Below are 9,700 nucleotides of genomic sequence, written 5' to 3' on the forward strand. Positions count from 1 at the left end.
ACCATACAATGAATTTAGTCAGTATAAATGCATGATGAATGACTTTGAGTATACCAGAAGGAGTCGTTAAGCACCTACATATTTCTTCACAGAAAGCACATGGAACCCAAATCTCTGAGACAATCCACAAGGTTGGAATACGAACACAACACAGTGAATATTTTGTATTCCAAGGGACATGTTGGGATAGCTCACAGCACGAGAGCGAGGGTATTTTAACTGACTGAATTTACTGGGAGCCTTGGCTTGGCCAATTAGAACAGTCATATTTAAAAGACCAGTAAAAGGAAAGAAAAGGTAGAAAACAGCCACTACATAATCAGGTATAAGCTTTGGTTTGTAGTGGCTGCGTTGAAGAAGAAGAGTATCTTGGTGGAAATATACATATAATAGTATCTTCTGGGTGAACAGATGGCTCAGTGGTTAAGAGCATGTGTTGCTCTTGTAAATGACCAATGTTCAGTTCTCAGCACCCACAAAGGTTGGCTTGGATCCACCTATAACGCTCCTTCTAGAGGATCGGAGGCCTCTGGCCTCCCCGGGCACCAGTACTCACAATACACACTCGCACACATGCACATAATTAAAAACCAAAAAGCAAACTGAAATCATTTCCTTTTCTCAGCAGATTAATTAAGATTGTTTATCTGTCAACAAAAGAGCACAGTGTCGAAAGTCTGTATGTTTACAGATTTATAATTCGTGAAAAATTATCTCATGAATTAACTTTTTTAGAACCTCCCAAGATATTGCTATCACCTGGGAGCCTAGACTTGAATATGTGAGCCTATGTTGGCATTGCATATTCAAACTCTAACACTTAGACACAAACATTGTCTTTTTTTTTTTTTTTTTTAACGGTTGCTGCCTTTTCCTCCCCAGCTGTCTGAATCCGCAACTGGAACTCTGCCGCCAGGCTGCAAGGTCCATAGCCGGAGGGAAGTCTGTTCCCTCTGGCTCCAACTCTCGCAAAGCTGCGAAGGGAACTTAACTAAACCTCTCTCCCCCTAAAGAACTCAAGATTCAAAGCTTAAGGTGGAACTCTGCTCTTCTGCGGCTGAATAGCAAGTAGCTCACCTCCTCTGCTTGCTTGTGTCCTCCAAAAAGCCTTCATGCGGCTCTTGCCCCTCCTTATAAACCCTTTCTCACCTGGCTCCTCCCTACCACTTCCTGTCAGCCAGTTGCCGACTCAGCCTCCTGACTGCAGGTGAATTTCATTTAATCAAACACATCTTCGCATCATTAAACAAACGTTCCAGAGTGAGCATAAACAAAAGTAATACACCGTGAAATAATATTCTACAACACACAAATGTGTAAACACAGACATATGCATATAATGGAGAGGGAGAGAGAGAGAGAGAGAGAGAGACAGAGACAGAGACAGAGACAGAGACAGAGACAGAGACAGAGAGACAGAGACAGAGAGAGAGAGACAGAGACAGAGAGAGACAGAGAGACAGAGACAGAGAGATTGAGAGATTATTTGTTACCTAACAAATGAATTGTTCAAGGTGGGTGTGCTCTAATAACAGAAGAGATATAAGGTAGAAGCTGTGTCATTTGAAAAGCAGAATGTCTGAATAATGGACTTAAAAAATGACAGACTAAGAGGCCGTAAAATTTTGGATGAGCTCTTTAGGAAAACCTCAGAAGGTTCTTCATCCTGGGGGTTTACATATCTATCAGCTTGAAGACGGATGCTGCTGATAGCTTCCTCAGCTGACTTTTTCTACTTTAATTTTCAAGTAGCAATGGCTGCCGTGGAACACTTACAATGCTTGAATAGCCCCACTAAATACTGCATGGGACCTAGTGACACTTTTCATAGAACATTCTTATAGTGTGCATGTCCCTGGGTGTATGTGTGAGTATAAAATTTAATTTTTGTAGCAACTGTTCAAACATTTAGTTAAAGCTAATGGCCTTCAGGGGGATTAGCATGAATATCACGCAATCCCGTGATGTGATTCATACATATGTGTATCTGCTCCATACTCTCTGGTTCTAAAACATTTTCTCAAGGACGACATATGAAAACAACCTTGACATATTCTAAAATTTAAAGAATTTAACCATTGATTGATAATCCTTTAAGAGGGAATGGAGCTCATGAAAACTAAAAAGACTCCCAAGTCTGTCTCCCAAACAATGGTTCAAGCATGTGATGTTTTTAATGTCTTCCAGATCATTAAGCAAAAAAAAAAGCAAAGATGTATCCTCTCTTAAAAAAATCATTAGTGCAGCGGTTTTCAACAGGGGGTGATTTTTGTACCCAGGGGACATTAGGTAATGTCTGGAGACATTTTTGTTTGTCACAAGAAGGACCACTAGTGAAATCTAATGGAAGAGAAGCCAGGAAGCCAAACACTCTACAATGGACAGGGACAGCCCCCACAGCAGAGAATCCTCCCGTCCCCAAATGTCAGTAGTGCTGACTTTAATTTGGGGTTGAGAAACCCAAAATTAAAATAATCTGTTTGAGTTTTTAATGTTTTCCTTTTTATTTTAAGTCATGGAACTTTGTGCAGAAGACTGGAAGAGGGTGGAAGTATGGTGGTTGGGGGGGGGGAGCGCTACGCAGGATATGTTCTGAATTCCAAACAGTTACAAAACCAAAATCCCCTCGCAGAGTTCAAGTGAGCGCACAGGACGGACTGGATTGGGTCCTTTGGAACCTGGAACCTCTTAGTGCCCCAGGACACAGGGCTGCTCTCTGCAGATCTGTCCTTCCTGCGCTTTTCCCATGGTCAGGTTTTCTTGGAACTGACACTCCTATTGCATTGGTGTGCAGGCTATTCTGGGAGTTGAGATGCTGATACAAGTATGTCTTACTATTGTACCCCTCAACCGTCTTGGCCACATGTGATAAGCACAGAGCCAGCCTGGGATCCCAAGTCTTGCATGTTTGCATTCTATCTTCCTAGCCTTAGCCATAACTGTCGTTCCAGATGTTCTGTTTGTCTGAATGTAATTGTGATACGGAGGGAGATTGCAGCTCAAGGACACCAGATGACTGCAGAAAGCATAGAACGGGAATTAGACAAAAGCTAAAGACAGTGTCAGCTCATCTGTCTTTTATCTACTACCAGTTGGGCAGTTTGGAAACTCCCATGAATACCAGAGTCAACAACCATTAAATGAAAATAAATAGGTAAATAAAGAAAAACAAGTCTGTTGCAAGGTAGCTGTGTGTGCTGGGGTGGGGGTTATGAAAGTGTGTTGCTATGGCAGCATGTGTACACACACAAAAGCACAGAAGCTAGAAGTTAACCTTAGGTGCCATTCCTCCAGAGACATCCACCTTCTTTTTTGAGACAGAGTCTCTCTTCAGAGCTTGCCAGGTAGCCTTAGGGTGGCTGGCTGGCCTGTCTACCATTCCCCAATACTGGAATTACAAGGGCATGCCACCACTGGCATTTTTGTCAACAAGTTTTGGGGAAGCCAATTCATGTTCTCATGCTTGGGTGGTAAGCACTAGAGTGAGCTATCTCCCCAGCCCATGACGAAGTTTAAATAAGATAAAACTCGTTCCATGATTTCCAAAGCATTGCCCAAATGGACTAGAGTTCTCAGCAGATGGTTGGCAAGGGTGTGCGTGCATGCGTGTGTGTGTGTGTGTGTGTGTGTGTGTGTGTGTGTGTGTGTGTGTTTAGGTTAAAGCAACTATCTATGTTTGCATTTATTCATGCTATTGACAAAATCCATTTTAGGTGCCATGTAGCAGAGGGCCTGCCCTTCCTCAATTAAAGGAACAGAACTGTTTTGTGAAATTTGTTTGTTTAAACAGTCTCATTTTTTTTGGCCTGGTGGGTGGTTAAAGAGAGCAAAATAACTTGTTCTTCAAACAAACAAATGTAAGAAATACTTGATGTTGCTTGACAGGACTTGTTAAACAATGGCCAGTGCTAGCTGTTGATGGCCTTTGGGTCCAATGGACTGTGAGTGGTACCTTCAGCATCTCTTGACAGATGACAATTTGTACAGTGAAAAACACCAGACTGACCTCTGCTCTGTGTTGCAAGCTCCAGAAGACACCAAGGGTAAGAGCGCTCAGCTTCCAGGAGGCTGAGCCCGGCTTCAGGGCACCGCCCTCCGTTGTCTTTAAAGTGCCTTACAGAGGAAGTCACGGGAAGACTCTGACTCCTTTCATGAGTTGTTAGTTTACTAGGTTTTATTTTCCCTGCTTTGTTGGGTTTTTTTTTTCCCCCTGCTTTGATGGAGTTGTAGAACACGTGGAGCCAGGGGACGGACAGGAATGTAAAAACCATAGTTATATTTAAGATTCGTGTTCTGTCTCTTACAGCTTGCCACACTGTGTTACCTTTTGCTTTCACATCAGTCTTCTGTATGAGACCGTGGACCTTGCATCTCAGTATCCTGCAGGCCCTGTCTATTATATGCGATGTGTTCAGTAAATAAGATGGAGAGGGAGAGACAAATAAGGAGGCTGAGAAGGAACAGGAGGAATGGTCACGTGACCGTGTGGCCCGACAACAATAGAGTTTAGTGAACCAGGTCCCTCTGGTACATGGCTATTTGCCTGAAGTGCTTGCTTTTTGTAAAGAAGCAGGACACAGACTCTAGTTTTACAGGGTTTGCCCAGAACCTGGATTTGCCTCACCTATAGGTCAACCCTCCTGGCTTCATCTTCCCACCTACTTGTCCACTCTCTTCAAGAACCAGCCTCCCTTCATTTCTCACTCATCCACACTCACTCCCACCATCCCTTCTTGAATGTGACTATTCATCTCTGGACACTGTTTCTGTCATTTGGTGGGAAATGCTGAGGAGTAGTCCTCCTGAGAACAGACCCACTCATCTCAATGGGCAAGAGAGGTCTGCATATATGCTAAGTCTAGGCAGACTTGAAAGCCAGAGCTGTGAGCCCCACATCTCAACAGAACTGAAACCAGAAGGTATTTTCAAACAAAGGTTCTCACTGGGCAAGACTTTACAAAATGTCAATGGTACACCCCTGCTGGATGCTGAGAAGAGCACAGACCTGGGAATAAATTTGCCTTTGTAGAATCTGAGTTCCTATATCTCTTTAATGTCAGTTTGGGTGTTTTTCATCCATTGACCAATAGCCCTTGCTCAATTGCAACAGCCCTGGAGTTTGCTAGATGTCTCTCATCCACCATGGCAGACACTGTCCCAGTAAAGTAAGTTGGCTATGTGGCTTCTAACTTGCCAATCTCTTTGGATATTTCCTCAAAGTACTATGTGGTGCTGAACAGCCACTACCACCCACCACACTGGTTATCTTACCTGAAGTAGGTTATCTAACCCCATCAAGTGAAGGGTTGCTATGGATTGAATACAAGATGTGTTCTCTGGGTGGATGGATCTTACTTGTGCCTGTTTTTGATGGGTATAAACCTGCAATCCTAGGGTTTCCACCAAATGTCAGAGCCCCATCGTTGACCAGCTATCTAGTCTTACATATTGCAGGTTCTCAGATGACTCAAATAAATTCATTTGAAGGAAGATTGAGGCCTACATGATTTTTTTAAACTTAGACTAGACTTAAGTAATAAAAAAAAAATCCAAAGGGCTGCATATCATTTGCTATGGTTTGGGTGTGAAATATGCCCAGAATTTCATATGTTTTAACACTTGGTCCCCAGAGAGTGACACTGTTTTTGGTATGCTGTGGAGCCTTTTAGACACAGGGCCTAGCTGGTTGACATAGCACGCTAGCAGCAGGCCTTGAGGGTCATAGGTCATCCACTTTTCCTGTGTATCGTTCAGTGATCCTGTCACCATTTAAGACATCTCACTACATCCTCCAGCCACCATGCCCTCTCTGTCATAACAGACTGGCATTCCACGAATTATTAACCAAAGTGAATCCTTCCTTCTTCAAGTTTCTTCTGTGAGATCACTTCATCTTATGATTAAGAGATTATTCAATATAATAGAAGTTTGTTTCTTCATTAACTTTTTTTTTTCAATGCTGGTCTTAAAACATGCAAGGGAAGTACTTTCCCACTGAGCTACATTTTGAGCTCTAGACATTTATCTCTGAATTACTTACTAATCCTGTATGGCTGCAGGATTGAGGGTTGTAAGGGAGGGGATTCTGCTCCATGGAGCCATTCACAGAGTCCAGGGTGACAGCAGTTCAGCGTTTGTTAACATGATACTTAACAAAGCAACCCTGGGAGGAAGGGACAGTTAATTCTCACCAGTCTTAAAGGTTAAAACAATGAGAAAACGAAATTGGCAGATTCAAATGGGCCACAGTTGGAAAGGGTACCCACAATTCCCTTGGCTGGGGTTCAGTCCTGTTCTCACACCTAGTGCATGGGACTCTGGGATGTGCCGTCTAGTTCTGTGCTCAGAGAAAACAGGACAGTGGCCTTGGCTGTACGGCAAGTGGTCCTCGCCACAACGTTCAAATGTCTGCTAAAGGCAAAACATAATTGGATCATTTTTAGGTGAGCAATGGTTTCCTAGGGACTGTGTGGATGGTGGTTAAGGTGGGTGTGGTAGTGGAGGTTATAGGAACTAAAACATGAGTAAGATAAGACAGAAGCCCAGTTCTGTCCCTTCCTCAACTGCCTAATCATCAGCTGGGGAGTAAAGCCAGCTCCCCAGCTTCTCATTGGTACAAATTAAAGCCAGTTCAGTGAATTTGGGTATCACCCTTGCAATGAGATATGGAAAGTTGCATCTTCTATCGAGGCAATCATAGCCATGCCTGGACTACACAAGACAGGGCAGTGGTTAGCAGACTCAGGGTATTTCCAAGGGTGCTAGTGGGTGGCAATTTCACAGAAGGAGACAGGCACCTTACAGATACCTATGCTAAAACAGAACTTATGACGCTCCATGAATTCCTATTGCCACTTTGCAAGCCATCTGTGCATATCAAAGAGGTGAAGTCCCAGTTCAAACGGGAAACTGTGATTTGGCCATTGGAAAATAGTCAAGTGAATACTTGTAATCAGCTAACGATTGCACAAAGAATCCGTATAAAAGGAGTGCACTTCAAAAAAATCTGCATGCACTTGCATATTTTTCAGCTTTCTTTCCTATTTTCATTCTAAAACCAAGATGTAAGTGGAAAATGTTATTAGCATCTGGGTAAGGCCCCTTGCCAGTCTTGAAAACCGTCATCAATCACTGAGTTTCTCACTCCCAGGTTTCGATGGAGGGTGACTCATCAACACAAAGCCGTCCGAGAGGTAGCTGGATTCTGAATTCTCAGGCTTTCCTTGCTTCACCATTTTTTTTTTCCCCTCCTGGAACGTAAGATGACTTTAAGTGAATATGCATGTGTTTATGAAAGAGAAGCGAGGCAAACAAAATGTACTGTAACTGAGAAGTGATATTTATGTTTAGGATTTCCTGTCCTTTGCAGTGTGGGGTTTCGTTTTTAAGCACATTCTGCCCAAGGGGAAGGAGGTCTCCGAGAACTGCTGAGGCCCCTTCCCATGGCTCGTACTTTACCGTACACTCGTAAGTACACGAGGTCACATGCTCTCCTATTCTCTTCATCCCTAATATTCTCAGTGGGAGGGGGGCAGTAAGAGAAGTGGAAGATGTCCTTGGGAAGCAAGAGAGAGATGGCTTAACTACTTCCCTTCCTCAGAAGGAACATTCCGACTTAATTCTTTGTCTGTCACAGCACATGTCAAGTAAATTTGACTGTAATTCGTGTCAGCTGGTACTGAAGTTACTCTTTAAGAGAAAAAAAAAAAAATCAGTCAGCAAAATACCTAGGAACGAAGAGATATTTTTGCAAAATTCTTTAGTTTTCTCTTAAAAAATGTGGAAATAGGAAAACAAAATTATTGGCAATAAAATCAGCTAAGAGCTCATATGTTTTCTCCCTCTTAGCTTTGTGTCTCTCTGAGGAAGAGTCTGGCTTTCACCTGAATGCCATCATGAGCTCTTCCCTAGAAATGTAGCGGTGGGTGGGTTTAATAGTCAATGGGTGAACTTATCTATACCTGTAATCAAAGGACAGATTTGTGCAGCTCAGTTTCCATACCCATGAGAAGACACCTCCTGTTCTTCTGCCAATGGGCCCATTGCATCGCTGGCCTCAGTCTTCTTTGGCTCAGGTGACCAGGGAGTGAGTCCCTTAGCTTCCAGGGCTCACAGGCTGCTTCCTCTCCTCCGAGGAGGTAAGTGGTCTGACTTGCTCTCTGGGGTCAGCAGCTGCAGGAAGAAGAAATGAAAACTCTCCTCGCTGTCATCAGGTCTCTTTCACTGCCAAAGAACAACTGAGCCCTGACATCGCTAGCGGAGGGATGAGGCTTTCCAAGGACAGCAGAGGAAGTAGACTAGCCCAAATGATCAGCCTCCCTGGGGACGGGGAGTTGTCTAGCAGCAAACAGTAACAGGAGCAAGCTGCAAGCACAGCAGGCCCGGGGAAGAGCAGAATGTCCTGGTCCAGCCCAAAAAGGATGGAGATAGCGGGAAGGTCTGGGAATCCCCAGCAGATGCCTCTACACTTAGTAGGGCTCTTTCTAAACATGTTGCCCAAGTGTTAATGAAGTCAGACAAAATCTAATTCCAACAAAGCCGTTCTTCCCCAGGACAATACATACTTAGATAAACAATCACTGAGATGGGTAGTTTAGTGCCGGTCTTTGATGGACAGCATTTCAACTTGGGAGTTCATGAAAGGACTCTGCAGAATAGTTCAGACCTCATACAAACTGACCTCACCCACATGAGAAAACAGAAAGTATTCAATGGGCAAATAAAAACCCATGAGCTATTGACCAAGTTTACTAGCAAAAGATTCATTTTAGAAAATACTAAATCATGCATTTAAAATGAAAAAGAAGACAATCTCTGAAGGATGGGATACAACCCAACATTACTATGTTAGGAAAGACAATGGCAAAATCTGTCAGTATGGCAAAATCCCTTCAACTGGAAGTCACCAGCAACATTGGGGCGTGGTTTAATTACAACACAATGAAAACAGACAATAAGAGAAGAAAATTAAGAGGCAGACAAAAACTTTATAAAATCTTTCTCATAATGAGAAGGGGGATGAGATACCTACTTTGACTTGTTAGAAAGTTATGAATTTTAAGTTTTCATATATTCATGTTCCTCAGTAACTCCTTTTATTTAAAAAAGATTAAAAACAAGACTCCAAAACAATTGTTGTATAAGATTAACATAGTTTCTGAGTCTTGAGTACATGATAGCTTTGATTTTTTCTACAACTAAAAACATGTGCTTGTCAATGATATGGAAGCTCTCTGATGGATGACCTAATGACTTTTACTAAATACATACTTCTGTGTAAAATATGCTTGCCAAATTTAAAATATAAGAGTAAGGAATGAGGAAGATGGAATGAAAGGAAGAAGAAAAGGAATGGAAGAAAGAGAATAAGACAAAAATCCCAAGAAGACAAAGTACTCAGATACAAAAGGAAGATTTTGAGACCAAATCCCAAAAGGAAACAATGGTCTTATGTAGAGCTACTTGAAGGGAGCAAATCTCTATAAAAACCAATCAACAAAGGGTGATCTTATGACAAAAATAGGTCATCTCCTTAGTAAAAAGTGGTTAATTTTCTGCAAATCGTAACGAAGAATGTGTTTAACGTAACATGAAAGACAAAGAGCTGAAGCTATGAGAAATCTGGTACTCCTTGGTTCCTTCAGGTCTCTGGGTGACTCCAATAGGAATCCTCAAGAGATGTACTGCTGTAGTGCATGAC

Source organism: Peromyscus eremicus, chromosome 22, assembly GCF_949786415.1.
Source record: "Peromyscus eremicus chromosome 22, PerEre_H2_v1, whole genome shotgun sequence".
Classification (NCBI taxonomy): Eukaryota; Metazoa; Chordata; class Mammalia; order Rodentia; family Cricetidae; genus Peromyscus; species Peromyscus eremicus.